The sequence below is a fragment of the Neopsephotus bourkii genome, unplaced genomic scaffold, assembly GCF_033783945.1.
Source record: "Neopsephotus bourkii isolate Nb327-2 ecotype Australia unplaced genomic scaffold, CSIRO-AGI_Nbou_v1 NB_53, whole genome shotgun sequence".
Classification (NCBI taxonomy): Eukaryota; Metazoa; Chordata; class Aves; order Psittaciformes; family Psittacidae; genus Neopsephotus; species Neopsephotus bourkii.
The window spans coordinates 3589323-3609304 of record NW_026900570.1 but is presented as its reverse complement, the minus strand read 5'-3'; positions in this window follow the sequence as shown (position 1 = coordinate 3609304).

Below are 19982 nucleotides of genomic sequence, written 5' to 3'. Positions count from 1 at the left end.
AGATAAGCATTGATGCATGGCATAGAGGGTAAAGTCAGCTCAAGTGTGAAACAGATAATCCTGCTTACCTCAGCTGTATCAGCCTTGCAGAACATCCACATCTTCCAGCTGTCTGGTCAGAAACTTCTAACCTGCTTTGCAAATAGAGGTATCATAGCCAAACTAAAAATGGCCTTAAACAATTTGCTAAGTAAGTAGGGGCTGGTGTTTGCAGGATGGGACAAAGCAGGGATACAGCTAGTTGGAGGTGAGCTGTCCACTGAATATGCTGGGAGTCAGAAACCATCAAGGTGCTCAACAGAGTTTGAGCTTCCATTTATGGATTAACATGGACTACTCAACTCACTGTATGTTTGTCTAGCAGCTAGAGCACCTGCTACTGGCCTCAAGAACATGAGCCTCGACTTACATGTACCTTTAATTTGAACAAATACAGTCATCCTGATGATCTTTATGTTCTCAGTGGTCACCTTGCTTGCACAACAAAGCTTACGCTGCCAGAGAGCTCAGAAGTTGGAGACCATTTCAAAAGTGTTGAAAACTCATATTTTGTAGGTACTCTGTGAAAAAAAACCCAACCTGATCTAACTTGTGTAAATCAGTGGCCCAACATTCAACATCCCTGGGCCTTTCCAGGCTTGTAGTGGGATTTCCACAGCCACAGATCTATCAGTGTTCAAATGAGGAGTGTGGAAAAGCAAGCTTCTGGCCTCCCTCTTTATCTTTTAAGGAAGTTAACCACAATAGAAGTTAGTTATTTATACAGTACTTTTGGCTGGTCTGGAGGGAAAAGAAAATCAATCACACAGCTGTTTTGGATTGTTTTTCTCTCTCCTGCTCTGATGCACAAATTAAGCCACTGATTAATCAAACAATTCATTGACAAGAACCCTGATTTATGTCAAGTTAAGTTGCAGCATGCAAACATTTGCATAGTGCTGGATGTAGATTTAAACATAGACTCCATGAGTATTTTTTTAACCATGAACATTTCTCAAGGATAATCCAAGTGCAAAACTCAAGCTCTTCCTCCTTCCTGGTGATTTGAAGGGACAGACTGTGAAAGAGTCAAACTATTTGTGTTAAAACCTTAATCTGATAACTAACTCCCAGGATGACTTTTTAAAAGCACAGAGGGCAGTAATGTGCTTGCTCCCACTAACAGTTAACAGAGTTAGGCACCGTGCTCCAGTTTACATTTTTAAAGATCTCCCTTCTTTGTCCTGAAATCTGTGTTGACAGCAAGCTCCTTTCAGGACATTCTTCAGAGAGAAGACAACAGGCAGGCTCAGATCTTCCTGTGGACATGCAAAGGACAACTGAGTAACCAAAGAGCAGGGAAAGAGACTGATGTGCTGTAAACAAGGAAAAAACCAAACTTCTCAAGTTAAAATTGTCAGTAGTTTGTGACTCAGAATCCCAAACCTCTTTTAAAAAGTACCTGTATGGTGGCATATTTAATGTTACCCAGGTACCAAAAAGATCTGCTAGGGTTATGTTATTTTGTCAAAAACTTACCCAAGGACAGCTACGGTTTAACATAGGCTTTTGGAGAAGTAAATCCAGATCTCCATCCTTGAGCACTTTCATTTTGACACAGTATCCCGCTCATGCTATGGGATGATGTTTATGTAGGCTTTTTAAAGCAATTTAATTCTATTCAAATATATTATTTTGGACTATTCAAACCCTGGGTTAAAAAGATAGATAAAATAAATATTTAGACATTCTTTGCAAAAGTTTCTTAGTTGTTTTGAGGACATGAATTCAAAACCTGTTTTGCTAAACCAGTGCTAGGCCCTAGCAGCAATTCAACTGTCTCTGCTTCAGTTTCTTTATCCATCAGATGGGAAAGGAGAGCAATTTTAATGTATTTTTTTTTCACAGAGGTAAGCCGCATTGTTTCCAACATGGCATAGTCTGACTTTACTAATACTTGGGAGCACGATGCAACTCCTTTCTTACCTTCTGCTAAATCCCAAACCCCTCCAGGGCTCTGCTGGGCTCATCTTTGCATCGGGTAATTCTCAACAGACTGGCTCTCTGGGCTGGTGCTCCCGTGCAAGCAGAGCTGTCGTGACACCAGAGCAATGCCTGCAAGGTTGCCTGCTAACAAAGCCATTCTTACCGAGTTTATCTGCATGAATTGGTAGAGCTTGCCCATTCCTGCCCAGTTCTTTTGGCTCAGACACCTTAATACTGACTATATCCCTTACTATATGCTGAGTAATCTGTTGTGAAAAATGCCTCCAAAGAGGCCCCATTATGCACGCTCTCCTACCAGGCAACTTTAAAATCCTGTCTAAATGGCATGCTGATTAAAGTCCCATAAGTTTTTAAATGATTACTTATGCTTTCCAACCATTATCTAGTGATTGCTGAAACGCCTTGCCAGAAGCCTTCTTTGTGGTGAGTAATGAAATAATGCAAATTGATGGGACCTGGTGCTGATTTTTAAAGGAAAACAGGCTTCATTGGATGACAGGATCAGCATAGTCTGTATGAGCTGTTGAAAAGGTTTGTCAACAGGCACATCAGACACCACATCACCACAATCCACACAGAAAGGTGTTAGAGACCAAAACCTTCCTGACCTCTCTGGTTAAGCTGCCCAGCCAGTGTTGTCACAAGTATGGAAACAGGAGAAATCCTTGGTGGACAGAGGACATGGAGAAACCCCAGAAATACGTAAAGCTTTGGCTTCACATGAATATCTCAGCTGCATGTGCACTGAGTTAGAGATCATCATATCCCACAGATTAAGTATGTTGCCACAATTCTAAGATCAGAGCGGGGAAGAACTGCAGTTTGCTTGGACCTCTGACATATTCTGTGGCTAGGGCTGAAATAAAGACAGGTTAAGGTTCAGGTACACTTCAAAATCTTTTAGACAATTTAGCATTTAACATTTTGGCAAAAGAATATGCAAGAATCTCAAAAAAATATGCAAGAATCTATCAATCCTAGATTTGCCATTTTGAATATGATTTTGGCCAACTATGGTTGAAGTCATTGTTCCCTGCACGGTGTTCAAGTCTCTGGCATTTAAAATGAACCAACAGGCAACCTCAAGCCCTAAGACCACTGGCTTCATGGATCAACCATCTAATAAAAGAAAGAACAAATGTCAAGAGAAAAAGCTGACAAAGAACTGAACTAATGCCACAGTAATTATGGCTGATACTAGGACCTAGGGATCCTAGTATCGAGTAATTATGGCCGATCGAGTATCGAGTAATTATGGCTGATGCTAGGATCTAGGGATCCTAGTATCGAGTCATTCAGTGGCAGTGAAAATTCATGAGCGTATCTTTTCAGACTTATAAACCTGAACATACACAAGTCCATGGGACCTGATGAAATCCATCCGCGGGTCCTGAAGGAGCTGGCAAATGAAGTTGCTAAGCCACTGTCCATCATATTTGAAAAATCATGGCAGCTGAAGTTCCCAATGACTGGAAAAAGGGAAATATAACCCCATTTTCAAGAAGGGGAAAATGGATGACCCAGGGAATTACAGACCAGTCAGTCTCACCTCTGTGCCTGGCAAAAACTTGGAGCAGATTCTCCTGGAAGGCATGCTAAGGCACATGAAAAACAACAATGTCCTTGGTGACAGCCAGCATGGCTTCACTAAGGGGAAATCCTGCCTGACCAATTTGGTAGCCTTCTATGGTGTGGCTACAGAACTGATAGACAGGGGTAGAGCAGTTGATGTCATCTACCTGGACTTTTGCAAAGCATTTGACACTGTCCCACATGACATCCTTGTCTCTAAATTAGAGAGACATCCATTTGATAAGATGGAACACTTGGTGAATAAAGAACTGGCTGGATGGCCGCACGCAAAGAGTTGTGGTCAATGGCTCAATGTCCAGCTGGAAACCAGTAACGAGTGGTGTCCCTCAGGGATCGGTGTTGGGACCAGTCTTGTTTAACATCTTTGTCGCTGACATGGACAGTGAGATTGAGTGCGCCCTCAGCAAGTTTGCCGATGACACCAAGCTGTGTGGTTCGGTTGATACGCTGGAGGGAAGGAATGCCATCCAGAGGGACCTTGACACGCTTGTGAGGTGGGCTGATGCCAACCTCATGAAGTTTAACCATGCCAAGTGCAAGGTCCTACACCTGGGTCGGAGAAAGCCCCGGCACAGCTACAGGATGGGCAGAGAAGAGATTCAGAGCATCCCTGAGGAGAAGGACTTGGGGGTGTTGGTCGATGGGAAAATGAACATGAGCCGGCTTCAGTGTGCACTTGCAGCCCACAAAGCCAACCGTATCCTGGGCTGCATCAAAAGGAGTGTGACCAGCAGGTCAAAGGAGGTGATCCTGCCCCTCTACTCTGCTCTCATGAGGCCTCACTTGGAGTATTGTGTACAGTTCTGGTGTCTTCAACATAAAAAGGATATGGATCTGTTGGAACAAGTCCAGAGGAGGGCGCTGAGGGTGATCAGGGGAGTGGAGCACCTGCCGTATGAAGACAGACTGAGAAATTTGGGGCTGTTCAGCCTGGAGAAGAGAAGGCTGCATGGAGACCTCATAGCAGCCTTCCAGTATCTGAAGGGGGCCTAAAGGGATGCTGGGGATGGACTCTTCATTAGGGACTGTAGTGATAGGACAAGGGGTAATGGGTTAAAACTTAAACAGGGGAAGTTTAGATTGGATATAAGGAAGAAATTCTTTCCTGTTAAGGTGATAATGCACTGGGATGGGTTGCCCAGGGAGGTTGTGAATGCTCCATCCCTGGCAGTGTTCAAGGCCAGGTTGGACAAAGCCTTGGGTGACATGGTTTAGTGTGAGGTGTCCCTGCCCATGGCAGTGGGGGTTGGAACTTGATGATTTTGAGGTCCTTTCCAACCCTAACTATTCTATGATTTTATATTTCTATTACCTCTACTTGGGTAGAATAACCCTTAAACATTAATGAAAATATGCATGAGTGAAAAGCAGCTCTTTCTCTTTTTCTCTTTGAATTGAGGGTGCTCAATGGATACTAAAAGATGATGGTTTATTGGTTTCCTTTTCTTGTTTGCTTCTCAGTTTAACTGGGTATTGTTGCTGTGAAAAAGCTTTGACTTAAAGTTGCTGCATTGCAGTATGATGTGTTCAGCTGTAAGGCTCAAATCCCAAGTGGCGGCCCACCTGATATTCCTCCCAGCTAGATTTTATCTGAAGTCTGGCAAACAGCACCTTTTTCTTTTGGAGGCAGGGTATTTAAGTATTCTCAGTGTTTAAAGCTGTAGTTTGGCCCCACTCCACTGTGGTTTTCCAGTGTTATCTTGTCTGCAGCATTCAGTATAAGATACTAAGAGATCATTCTGGTACATAAAATTGAGCTGAGTCTGGGTCTAACTATCTTAGACTGAGGAAATGATTCAGACCTGTTCCCTCCTTCATACAAGAATTCTACCTTTATCGGGTAGCTACACACAAGCTGCAGAGTGCCTGGGTTCCTGCAGTGAGGTACTGAGGATGTGTGGAAGTCACTCAGCTTAGAAATTTATGCAGCTGGTTATTTTTGTAAGTTCTGGAGACCCAGCACAGCGTTTAAAGAATGCTTAAGGTGGAGAAACTTGATTTTGCCCAGCCCAAAGAAATGTAGTTGTCACCACTGCCAACTTTTGCACTGCCGCTAATTAGCTGCATTTGGCTTTGATGGCTTGGAAGACAGGAATCAACATCTCCAGGGACCTGTATTAAAGAAAGTGCCAGTATACAGGTATAATGGATGTCCATGGAGTCACAGAACAGAATGCTGAATGTCCTCATAGTAGGATACACATCACGATGACACTCCAACCATCAACACACATTATATTTGTATAAAAATTAATGAAAAGCTAAGACTCTCCTAAAGCTGTAACCCTTACATTATAAAAAGTGCAAATACAATCACTATCTGAGAATTTCAATACTAAAACTAATGTCCTCGACCAGGAGCTTAGGAGATAATATGTGGATGCCTTTTAGACTGAGGATTTAGAGCTCCCAACTACCACTTCCAAAAACAAAGCCTTAAATGCACCATGTCAAATATTTTGGGGCCATCATGTAGCCAGATGTATAAGAAGAGGAAGCCATGGGTTATGGACTTTGTTCCCAAGCTCGCTTTTGTGTATGTTTTGTTGTTTGGGGTTTTTTAGAAGTGAAACAGCTCTGCTAGGAGGAAACCACTGAGAACCTCATTCTCTCCTGTCCATTTAGACTACACATACCTAGAGCAAGGAAGGGGACCTCATTCAGTGAGATCACAATTCCAATTTTGGCCCCTAATTGACAAATAAATAGTGAGGACATGAAAACAACAGTGATATTTCTGATGTCTGTGTGGCTTCATCAGACTCTTGAGGGACGTGGGGTGATTTCTGTGGAATGTGATGCTCATCATCCAGCTCAGCATTTCTGAGCTATCTTAAACGTACAACAGCATTGGATCCCTCCCCTTTTTGCAATAATGTGACTTCGATTTGCTCTCTGGCCACACGAATCTCCTCTTTCTAACTATACACATAGTGCTTTATCGTGTGAAAAAGCTCCATCCAAACAATGTGAATTAAAGGTAAAGCAGGTCTAGAGAATTCCTTCTTTGTAATAAGTTATCCATTAAATACCACTTAAGCTTTTCTTGTTTTAAAGCATATGTCAACATAATCTCAAATACTTTTTATAAAGTACTAGTAGTAAGTCATTAAAAATGACAAAAATGTCTTTAATCTATAAAAAATATTTTAATCAACTAAGATATCTTTTTCAACATAAAATAAACACAACCCAGACTGGGCTATCTAATCTTCAGCTCACAATGGGATGACTTTACAGGAGAATAACAGAATCACCAGCTAAATTCATTGGGTGCTTATTGCTCTCAGGAGCTTTCAGGTATGTATTCCTCACTACTGTGGAATATCCTAGTTCTTTTTAAATATTTACAGATGTTGAATGTTTATACGCCTGTATTTCCTCAGGGGCAAATGCCTGCACTTTCTGAAAGGTGGCATGATTGAGAAGTAGGAAATAAGGTTTTGGTAGCCAATGATCAAAGGTAAGGTAATGATTCAATACTATTCCTGACCAGCCATTCAGAATTTCCATCCCCTTCATTTGACTAAAATGACCAGGAATCCTGGAAAAGGCACAAGAGTTGGTAAAGCAGGAGATAAAAGAGAAGGAACTGGTGAAGATATATGAGAATGCTGCAAATAATATTTGCCTGTCTGCTCTGACATCATTCTTTGGGAGAGTTCAGTCATGGCAGAGTTAAACACCTGCCATGTTTAACTTCTAATTTTAGGTGGTTTAAACACACTTCTAATTTGGAATCTAAACCATACAGTCTGGGGATGCAATGAAGTCAATGTTGAAGTCTGATCTATGCCCAGCATTACAGAAGCTTGTAATTAGTTCAGTGACAGCAGAAATCAGATGAATTGGCCTCTCCAATTTATCTTCTGGTTTTGCTGATTGCTGTGGCTGTGATCATGAAGTGGGACAAAATTTATCTTACAGAAAATGTAAGACAGCATTGCAGGGATCATGCTTAATGTGTCATTGTGAGGTGACAGTGCTTGCTGAGGGTCCCACACTGAAGAGGGACCATGAGTTCCAGCCATGTTGTTTCTTTCAAGCCCTCCATCAATGTGGCCAAAATGCAGTCTGCAAGATATCCCTCAGCCAGAGAAATCCCTCTGTCCTTCCACTTGAGAGGAGAAATCTCGTAAAGACCACAAACACCAGCTGGAGTCCTTGAGTGCAATGGAGTTTTACAAGGTGTGGGCCATGCTCATCTGTGAAATGCACAGAGGTTTCCACCAGTATGGAATAAACTTTTTTATGTGTTGAGACCACTACAAAACTTAACCCTTTCTACCTTCAGCACAGGTCTGCCTTGACTTGCTTTCACTACTACCTATCTATCTTAGCTATTTTAGGGACAGTCTGGGATAATCATATATGCATAACACCAATATTTAAATTTAATATTTATCCATGTAGCACACTGCATAGTTGAGAAGCTATGCTGAAAGATGACCATCGGTTTTTAGAATTACTCTAATTGAAGTTGGTCTGTGTTTAATATGGTGAGGCTGCAATAAAGATCAACACTCAGCATAAAAGTTTATGAGAATGAGCACGGTTCAAAACGTGTGCTTGATCTCTATTCATACTCTATATTTTATTGTAAGACAATTATTAAATACTTCTTTTCTGTGATCTTTGTTTCTTTCCATGCTTCTAACCGAACAGAAGAGATCTCGTCAGAGGGATTTCTATCATTTAGGTATATAAATACAGTTGTAAGTCTCTTCATGTTGTTTCCCCAGGTAAATATTTGCTGAGATTTAGCAATCACAGTGTCTAGCAGTGGACAAATTTAACTTCCACTCAGACAAATTTTGTAAACTAAATTTCATAGATTTATTTCCTCTCCTCAGATTTAAGCTACTTTATGTTTAATGTTGCATGGTAAGTTATGGCCTGGTTCTATAGCCCATAGGAGGAGCTAGGCCTATAGAACTGACTGATGGGCAAAGGTTTAGTTGATTACCTTGGGACCTGGAGCACTGAGTAAACACAAGATCATCCTCAAAGCCTGAAAGCCACACTCCAGGAGAGAGGGGAAAAAAGAAAAGGCATAGATCACTCTTTCCACACCTGAACTGAATTACGGACATCATGAAGAACAATGCAGTGGAGAAATACAGGTCTGCATAGCTGTTATGGTGTGCAGGATGGTCAAAAGGACCAAGAAAGAGTGGACCTTGGCCTTGCCTGTCTTTCAGTGCACTCAACACTTTGCCCAGCACTGTGCTTAGGAATGGTAGGGAGAACCAGGTGATGGGCTCTGCTGTACTCTACCTAAGGACAGTGGTCTGGTGCTGAGGTGGAGGCTTCTGGTCTAGCTGATCCTTGGCTGGGAGACACACACATAAGTGCTACCACGTGCTGCTCACACAACACCTGACTGGTTGTCCTGAGATCCATAGTTCATTCGATCCAAATTCATCTGGTGGGAAAGCAATGGGAGACCCAGAGAAGCTGTTTGACCAAGGGACTTCTCTGAAGCTCTCTCTTCATATTTGAAGATATGTAGGTGACATGTTGTTGCGGCTTTGGGTTATGTGATGGTTAAGAACTGTTGCTCAGAGTGTTGGGAAATTTGGTCACCCCGACCTAGGCTATCAGTTTCTGTTTTCTGCTGTCCCTGAACACCGGAAGGACCTATAGTTGTGATACATACTGGAGCACCTTCAATAAAGTGAACATCCGAGGCTTTCACCTCCTGAGAATTTGCAGGCACAAAGAACAAACATCTTTTTAGTTTTTTTTTTTGGTAGTGAATATGTGTCAAGAAACTAGTGTCTGTATTTGCTGGCAGCTGCCTGGTGGCCATGTCCTAATTCCCCTTTACTAAAACAGTAAGCACATTGGTTGTGTGTGTGTGTTTTACAACATGCACAGTAGTGCACACAGATTTCTCTCTCGGTACAGGGATTTTTATACCTTTCTTGCAATAAATGGAGCTGTAGTATAAAGATGAATCACAGCTAGCAAGAACATGTTTATTGTTTATTACTTATTTTCTCATACACTATGCATCAAAGGGTAGACAAAAGTCACTCAGTATTTGTTTTATATCTGAGATAGAAATATAGAATCACCTAGGTTGGAAAAACCTTTAAGGTCACTAAGTCCAACCATTACCACAGGACTGCCAAGACCACCACTAAACCATATCACTTAGGAAATTGTCTACACCATTTGTGAACATTTCCAGAGACAGTGTTTCCACTACTTCCCTGGGCAGCCTGCTACAATGCCTGATCACTCTCTCTTTGAAGAAACTTTTCCTAATATCCAATCTAAACCTCCCCTGGTGCAGATTGAGGCCATTACCTCTTCTCCTATCGTTTCTCATAGTTTATTTGCCTCCGTTTTCTTCAGAAAAGTGCAACCAATGTTTAAAAATCTTTGTGAATATGTGTTAAAATTCTTATTTGTGTAAGAGCTGTTAGCCATGTCTGCCCTTGGAAAGTAGCATACTTCCTCTACAAAAAAAGTATTTCAGTAATGCTTATATTTCTCACCTCTGGGCTGGAGAGACTATGAAAAGTATCTCCTTTTTCTTTAAGAAATCTTTCAAAACTACTCAGCCCCTTAATTTCATTATAAATTGGACTTGTACAAATCCTTACAAGTATGGTTGCCCTTTGACAGTTCTTCCTGCTTTAGTCTTAGAACAGCAATGGGAACAGGACTCTTGATCACAGCAGGAATGCGTTTATGATCATGCATTGCTCAAGTCTGTTTTTATTTCTCGTTTTATGTAAAATGCTGCAGTAATCCCTTTAGAATTCCCCTCAGCTTAAATCTCAGAGACTGTTCAAGACTGCCTCTTAATGTCTCAAGAGCACTTCAGCTCACATAAGCCTCATATTCAACAGGTAAAGCCCACTTTGTTCTATAGAGATGGCTGAAGTAATGTAAAATTAAAGATTTAATCTTCTGTGGTAACTCAGACTGTCCTCAGTTCAACACAAAGACACTAAAAGTCTGTTAACTTTTAAGTAAGTAGAAAATTCTTTGATTGACAGTGGTCTGCTGTATTGATCCCCAAAACTATGCCACAACAAATTTTATTACAATTGGGTGAGAAGACTTACTGCACACTTTGGGAACGCAAGGGGATTCATTTCATTATTAACAGGTTTTCTCCATTATAAACTTTAATTGACAGGATTTAAAAGCAATTCAAGTCGAGACCAAACATTTTGGACAAATTAAGGAAGGATTTGGGGGGGTTTTGTTGTTTGGGGTGTTTTTAAAAGCTAAAATTGGACTGAAGCAGTCAAAGGAGGGACTGGGCACTTGAAAGTTCAAACGATTGGTAATTATATGAAATGGAATATAGTCTGTATGCTTCTATTCTCAGTAGGAACTTCACATAGGAGCTTAGCCCATCTTTATCTTTCATGTGTTTTCTCCTAGTTAGTGGCCAGATGCCTGCACAATGGAGTCCACCAATTAAAGTAGCCTAGGCTGACTTTTAAAGTGGGTTAATATGGACACAGCCAAATTTAATGTATATTTCCTCAGCCAAAGATCTATCAGGTACCTCCAAACCCCCCTACTCTTCTGCTCAGCAAAGCACAGAAGATATTTTAAAGTTGCCTGGGCTGGTATGCCACACTTCTACTAACAAATTTGCCAAGAAGAGCAAATGCAACTCACAAATGATTCCAGAAGCAAAGCGGCCAGATGTTTTGGTGTTACTGCTCTAGGTAATTCTGATATTTCAGGGATGCTCTTTTACCTTGAACTGAGACCAAAAGTTGAATTATTAATTTCTTTGTGTAATTCAGTGTTCTGGGAAATTACCATTTGCCAGGCACCTAAATGAAATAATTTGTTTGAGAATAATTAGTAGCAACCTGCTTCCAACACTATAGTTCCAAATCCTCATCAAAGATAGGGAGGATCAGGCAGGTACCTATACAGGGTGCGATGAATAGCTCCTTATACTCAACCTTACTTTAGATAGTCACTAACAACAGAGGAAGCCCAGACAGCTCACTCCTATGAACAAATACTCATAAACCCATATTTAGGCATCCCAATATGTCAGCTGAATCTTACCCAGAGTGATTAATCTCCTTTAGCTCTCTATTTTGCACATGAAGACCACAGACTTTATAGTCTATCTCATTTTAAAATGCAGCACTGGATCATTCCCACACTGATACTTCTGTTGTATATTGAATTTCCTATTTGGGAACTGTATCTTTTTCGAATAAAGTTCTGAGATTTGTAAAATAGATATAAAAGGTAAAAAAGAACTGAGGTGTACGGATCATTCATTTTGCGTCTGTTTTGACCGCTCACTATCTAGAAGTATTCAATATCTCCCCTTCTTTACCTTTCTTCCTGTGCTTTCTCTCGCTCTTGCATCACAAATTGCATCCAAAATGATTGATTAGATATTTTGCCTCGGTCTTTACTGGTGAGAGCTGCAGCGACACCACACAAGTTGCAGAAGGCAAGGGCAGGGACGTAAAGAATGAAGGCCTTAAGTCCACTGTAGGAGAAGAACAGGTTTGAGATCATCTAAAGAACCTGAAGGTGCGCAAGTCCATGGGACCTGATGAGATACATCTGTGGTTCCTAAAGGAACAACTCCCTCCTGCTTGTCTGGGAGATGGCACAAATCTGCAGCCAGTGGAGCAGAGAGAAAGGGCTGATTCAGCTGCTCCTTCTTATCCAAAACTCCATTGTAGCCTGGCAGTAAGGCAGAAAACTTTTGGGGCTGCTGACCTCAAAAACTACTCCGGGCATAGGTGAGTCCTGACCTTGCATAACAAGACTGTGATTTGTGCTGTAAGCAGAAGAGAAATAAGTCTATTTTTATATTCTTTTCTCTTTCAGAATACAAAGGTATTTGTTTTCAATTTTCAAATACCCTCAAGTAAACAAAAATACGTATTTGGGTAAAGATATCTTCTGCCAAATTTCTTAATACCCTAAAGTAAAAATCCCAACATCTCACCCAGGTCTGCTCAGCTCCATCCAAAACCAGGCACTTAGCTGTCTCAGAGTTGCATTTCTAAATGGCTTGCTGAAAGCTTACAGCCTCATAGACCATTTCATTTTGTAAATGTAGGCTCTGTGAGCAGTGCCAGGATAAATATAGGACCCTAATTACTTAAAGAAAAGACAAGTAAGAGGCAGTGAAGGTTACTCTTGCAGCATCCATCTCTCTAGCTTAGAGCTTTAAACTGTTACCCATCACCATTGCAGCTGAGTGCCTGCTTTGTGATAGACTGTAACAATATATTGAGGTTGGAAAGAAAAAGCAATACATCTGCAAAATGTCCCCCAGCCCAGCTATTATCTGACCACTCTGTCATGGTGTTGTTTAGTCTAAAGCAAATAGTTTAGCAAGATCTTTTTGAGCATACAACTAGAAGAACATTGGCAATATTACCCTACTTAACACCAGTGAGTGAGAAATGCCTAGTCTGTGGGGTCCTATTAGCTCACTAGTGCCTTAAAGTAGGGTCTCAGATAAGTTTTTGTAAGTTTTAAGGTTCTCCATTTCTTACCCTCAAAACACGAGCAATTCTGTAGTTTACTGTTGTGGTTTAACCCATCCAGACAGCTTGTTCACCCACTCCCCCCCCTTCTTGCCCTCCCCCTACTCCTGGAGGGATGGAGAGGATAATCAGAAAGAATGCAACTCCCACGGGTTGAGATAAGAACAGTCTAGCAACTAATGTACAATACGAATCACCACCACTACCACCAACGACAACAATAAGAGAAAATAGCAAGGGAAAGGAGTACAATACCACGCGCCAAACAACGAGTCCGACCCGGCAGCCCCCCTGTCCTTCTGGGTAACTCCCAGTTCCCCTCTGGGCATGACGTGCTGTGGTATGGAATACCTCTTTGGTCAGTTTGGGTCAGGTGTCCTGTCTCTGCTTCCTCCCGGCTTCCCTTCCTCCCTGGCAGAGCATGAGGCTCACAAAGTCCTTGGCCAAACCAAAACATCATTTTTATCAACTTTGTTCCCAGCCCGAAAGTCAAAACACAGCACTGCACCAGCTACCAAGAAGGAGAAAAAATGACTGCTACTGCTAAAACCAGGACATTTACCTAGCATCTAATACAACGTAGAGGAAAAGCTCTGGGGCCAAGAACCAAAACTGTGATATCTTTATCTGCTTAGTTCCTAATTAGAGTTGCCATGTCTAGATTTTTAATAACCTTTCCCCCTCCACCATACACACACTTGAATTTTGTACTCCTTTCACTGGTAAAAAGTCAAAAAGGAGATGCAGATTGGCCCACTAAGACCAGGTGGTGGGTGTGAATCCAGTGGCTCTTTGGGTTCAAATGGATTTGACCACCTCAAATTGGGGGAAACTGGACCTGGCTGAGATTCCCACTGACAAAACGCAGCTAGAACTACATCCTGGGGAGACTTTGCTTCACTTAAAGACCCAATACCCCTGTGTCCGGTCCTTTAGGCACTAAGATGACATCATGAATACCTGCAGAACAAATTCAGTTCTAGATGCCTGAAGTTTCCTTCACTATGGCCTGTGCATGTAAATGCTGAAGTGCTTGTTCGGCTGTTACCACTTTTGCAGGATGACATTCTCACCTCAGGCAAATCAATGTGTGTTTTACCACTGACTACAATACAGCTGAATTTTTTACTTAACGTCTTGAATCTAATAGCCTGTTACTTGCTACCAGCTATGACTGGACAATTCTTGATTTAGCTGCAAGATGGAACATTCTTGATGTCCCAGCTAAAATTTTTAATCAATGTCATCTAAACCCCTTCTTCTTCCTACTGGAATATTGTTTCTCCCATCTCCCTGGGAAATCCAATTATATTCTGTCATGTGTCAAAATATACCTACTAAGTATTGACATAAAGCAATTATATGAGACAAATTGTTCATGTATGGTATGAAAGCTGATAGAAATGACTGCATCCTGAACTGAATCCCTTTGTAGCAATATAGAGAAGGCTTCAAACCTCATATGGAAATGAGCAAGGCAGGTAAATTACTTTGTCTAAATGGATTTTCATTAGAAGTGGAACCTAAGCCATTCAAAATCACTAATGTTCACTGGCAGGGGCCAAATGGCTGAGTCAACATCACTTTTTGTCTTTAGTGCCTCTTTTCTATACTGCTGAACCACTGAAATAGTCTGATCAAACTTGGCATTGCAGAAAGTACACTGTGCCAGATTATTTAAGTTATAGACTGACTCATCCTTGGTGTATGACAAATGTTAAATGAGTTAGTGATCCTTTGGGTAGCTGGGTACAGTTCCCTGTGAGACTGGAACACAGACAGTAGGAGATACAATTAGTGGGTGGCTCTGTCTGTCATTCAGTTTAATTATTCTTATTTATTCTCCGTAGGTTTCTCGTCTTCACCCTAGATGCTGATTATTTTAGCCATGGTGGAAAGGAGAGAAGCCTAACACTCATAAATAAAAAAAACACCTAAAGAATCATTAAGATTCTTAACGTAATTTTGAGCAGGAATCAAAGTTTATGTCTTAAATCCTTCACCTATACATGCTACAGCCTCCAGGATATGAAGGGAGAGATATAGAGTCATAGAATGGTTTGGGTTGGAAGGGACCTTAAGCTCATAAAATTCCAAACACCCTGCCATGGGCAGTGACACCTTCCACTAGACCAGGTTGCTCCAAGCCCTGTCCAACCCAGCCTTGAACACTACCACGGATGGAGCAGCCACAGCTTCTCTGGGCAATCTGTTCCAGTGTCTCATCACCCTCACAGTAAAAAACTTCTTCTTAATATCTGTCAGCTGTAACCAGGTTTATGCATTGAAAAGGGTAAGGACTGTGCTATACTTTGCATCCAACAGCATCTCTGTGCTCAGACCATGCCTAACAGATATGTCTCCATTAAACAGGCTGGACATAACTGATCATGTGATCATTCCAATGTAGGCATCCTGGGATCCAAAACATAGGTAAAACTTTCAGTGCTCAGTGATGATTTTTGAATATATGCATCTGAAGTCTGCTTGTGTGTTGTCATAGGAAGTTATCCTGACTTGCATGTGTACATCTGTATCAAGTGCAGAACAAGAGACAAGAAACATAGCGACAAGACCTCTAGCAGTATTTCTTGCTGCCTCTTTCAGGATGCACAAGTTTTCTCTGTCAAGTCTTAGCCTAATATTCTGAAAGGACTTGCAGCTTTATGGTCTTGTGCTTTGCATTTGCTTTGTTCTGAAGAATTGCTTTGGATTCAGTCAACAAGATAGGCTAAATGGAAAGATCTTTTCCTTCTAGTTGTATTTCAAAGCAGTTTAGTTTGCATTATTGGCCATTGGGGTCATTCTTACTATGCTGTTTGTGTGCACAACTGTCATAACTAACACAGCCAAGCCTGCCCCATACTTGTTTCCATTGAGCTCCGTTTCATTCAACACAGTAGAACAGTTCACATTTACAATATGACTTGGATGACAGTGCTTTGAGGTAAAAAAAAAAACAAATGCAAAAACTAAAACAAACAACCACCAGAAAAAAAAAAAAAGAAAAAGGAAAAGAAAAAGAATAAAATCAACCCCAAACTAAATGACAAATAAAACCACCTAAAACAAACCAATCAAGATGTGAGAGCTGTCTTGGTTTTGCTTTTTGCTCATGGACTGACACCATTCTGCTGAATCTACCTCTGGTGCATGTAATCTCCTACATGAAATGTATCAGGGAGATTTTTGCCATTTTTAAAATAAAACAGAAAATATATTTAACAGGAAGGGATGATCTGGAATGCCTGCTCAGTTATGATATAGAGGTCCCAGTGTGCAGCCCAGCTGCTCACAAGCCGTGCAGGTGGTTGGTTACACTGAGCTTGTGCTAAGGTTGTCCATACTGTCCTGGCACAAGATACAGGTGGAAGCAGATAACTGCAGCTGGAAAGCTGTATCTGCAACAATTCCTCATTTGATTAAAAGTCTTAGTCAGGTAGCATCAAGCACTGACAGCAACCTCCCATCTACTGTTACTGGCTCTGTCCCAGCTGAGACTGAAGTTTAGGTAGAAGCAGTCATCCTGCTTTCTGAACTTCTATGTGAAACTCTCTGAGTTGCACCTAAAATTGATTTTGCAGCAGAACCAAAAGTTTGAGATCCCTGAGCATTCTCACAGAGATATCTGTATGATCATGCCCCCCAGGTCTTGGGTTGCAAGTTGTGGTCTGCTGTTCCTTGTCCATGTCGCACAAGACCACATGCCAAATTGCTGGGACTGGTGGTTGGAGCTGCTCCCTGGCCAAGCTGCACTCACCCTTAGTTTGACTGCATGCCCGCTGAGCAGCTGTGGTTCACATTCGGCGTCATTAAGATAAGTGAAAATAAACATTGAAACTTAGCAAATTAGCTGTTACTTATAAAAATTCCATTGTACAGAAAAAGATGATGGTATACCTCTTTTTTTATATCCTGGAGGTTGTAGCAAATCAGTGGCAGTCCATTACAAGAGCTCCCAGAATAATGACAGAAGTGCTGAAGTGCACTTGCAGACTGTAGATAGAGGTTTGAATAGCACCTCTTGGTCAGCAATAGCAATCCTTCATTACCTCAATCTTTGCCAAATTAATTTCATGGTTTGGTATTAAAATACAGGTAAGCTGGAAAAACTAGGTCTGGAGAATGAGGTATTGTCTTAGTTCAAGAAAGCATGCAAGCCTCTAATGAAGGCAAGTATGATGTCAAACTAATAATCATAAGTTTAGAAACTGCTAAATGCTGCGAAAAACTGCTCGCTGTCCCGGTACCTAGAGGGTGCACAACAGGCCGGTGTAGCAGGAAACAGATACTGGCACTGATGGCTCATGAAGCAATGAAATATGTCTGACGTTCACTTTCCAGGTCTGTTAGTCACAGAGGTACCACATCTTGCTTCAGCTAGCAACGTGACACACTTTATCCAATTAATTGACCAGATGAGGCTATTCATTTGACCTTAATTACCCAAGTGTTCACCCAATACTATGCAGACAGACAACATCAGTTGACACATTGGTCCTGCTAATAGTGATACTTAACACTCCCTACCATTATTCATCTTCAAAGCACTTTCCAAATTTCACTTAATTAATATCTTTGAAGATTGCAGACTGTTTGCTGATATTTCACTGATAGATTCTACTCTTTCGAGAGCAGAGGAAAAGATGCTATTTCTTAATTAAATTTTAGTAAAGACACTACTGAACTTCCCCTTCTCATCTGGTTTTCAGTATCCTTCTGTTTCCAGCAATCTGACCTCTTGCCAGTCAGCAGCTGGGGAATTATTGCCTTGCTTGCCTTTTAAATTGCAGATAACAAATTGTTGTCAAAGTAAAACCGCTTCATCTTTTTCAGACAAATGTAAATGTTATACCCTTAACTTTTAGAACTTCAATCTCTTTCCTAGGAAACAAGTAGGAGTCAATTAGTTCCAAAAATTAAGTTCAGTGTTACAGTTTTTATACCTTTTTAAAGTTTTCTAGCTAGAGTTTCCTGACTTTGTGCTTGTTAGAGTCTTACAAGCATCTATCAGATGTTTGAATTATAGTCAGCTGTTTCAGCGGAAGCTTTGACAGGTTGTTGAAATACGGATGTGATTTTGAACCTTTCATGTTTTCATGGAGCATCTAAAGCCACATACAGTATATTACATGTCATCAGCACTACTGCATCTGTCACCATCAGAGGTGAATGGGCTATTGGCAGAGTGCACTCTTAAGTTACAAACAAGCATTTCTACTGACGTCATGAAGCTCATAACATTTATACACAGCAGTGTACTGGGGAAAAAAAAAAAAAGAAAAGAAAAAGTAAAGTATCTGCAAAGGATGGTTTTATCCTTTAAAATGAAATGAGAAACAGCAGAGTTTCACTAGATAGAAGGCCAGTGTATTGCTCAGATAGTTTTACAAAGTAGACAGCAGGTTATTAGGAGACTGCTCCAGTGCCCCCTTGGCCACTTGAAAATTGTTAAATTTTAAATTACCTAGACATTAAGGAAGATGAATTTTCTTCTTGGCCTTTTCTTTTCACCTTGTTCCAACCTCTTAACTATTTCTTCTAATTTTGGTAGAACTGTAATCATCCTTCAAGTATATATATCTGTCAGGCACAGTACTGTCCATCAGTTGTCACAGCTCAGATACAGACACTCACACACACTGCACACACATGTGTGTCTGGTTGTAGTTCTTTCATCTGAAGTTCAGCAAAGACTTGAGGCTGCTTGCATTCTGTTCAACAAAGCAGTTAAATATAAAAGTGAGGATAAAGCTGAAGCTAAGCACATTGCAGTTAGCAATGGGCTGTCTAATGAAAGGTTGAGATGGACAGTACTTACCGGTACCTTGTCAACTATACAAAGAAACTAACTTTCTGAGAAGCAAAAAAAAATCTATTTCAGACAGGCAGTGGGTACTTCTGTCAGCATAAAATCCATCTTCCCTAACTGTAATAGGATGTTAGAAAAAGTAACCGTGAGAGAAACACCCAGATAAGAAATACTTGCTAAAGACGTGATCAGCAGCCAGTATGCCCCTCTGGGACTCACTGTTTACTCCTCTGGAAATTGAACATGAGCTTTTCTAAAAGAATAAAATAAATACACCCACTCCACCAAAAAAAAAAAAAAAAATGGAAAGAAAAGAAAAGAAAAGGAATTAAAAAGTAATTTGGAAGCATTAATAAAAAGAGGAGAGAGATCTGAAAGGAACAATTTTAAACCAGTCTACTACTTTCCCCACCAGAAGTTGTTTGAGGAACAAAAGGCCTCTAAGAAGCTGTAAACTAAAAGAGCTCATAGAGGAGGTACAGGAGATAATTTGTTTAAAAGAGCAGCAAAGCAAAGGTCACTTCAAAGATAGAAACAGGGAATGCTGGCCTGCTCCTGCCTTTTACACTGCAGTATTGTCATGTTAATGTGCGCTATCCTACTTGTGAAATTATTTCTAAACACAGATTATCGTGGTACCATCTCCCCTATTCTCTGCAGTTTCCAGGACCAAACTGTCCTCAAAGCTCCAGGACTTGAACACAATATAGTTTAGTTGTAACACACCCTCCTGCAAAACAAAGCTTCTGGGTTGGTTGGTTGTTTTTGCACAGCTGTATTTATAATTCTTCGCAGGTATCTCAGCTGTGTTTTCAAAGCTTTCCTTTAATTAATTGTGCACATCCTGCACTGGTTGAAACTGGATGACAAAAGAAAGAGCAAAAGAAGAGCTTCACTGTCCTGTAGCAGTCAATAATGAAGCATGCACATACACTGAAGAGAAAGAGCTTTGTCAAACAGTTAAGAAACCAAACCTATATTGTCCTTCTTGTTTCTGAGGTATTTTTGTTCACTGTCAGTTTGGACACCCTTTCAAAACTAATTTTCTATTTCTGGGCATCCACAGTATTTCAGTTCTCATT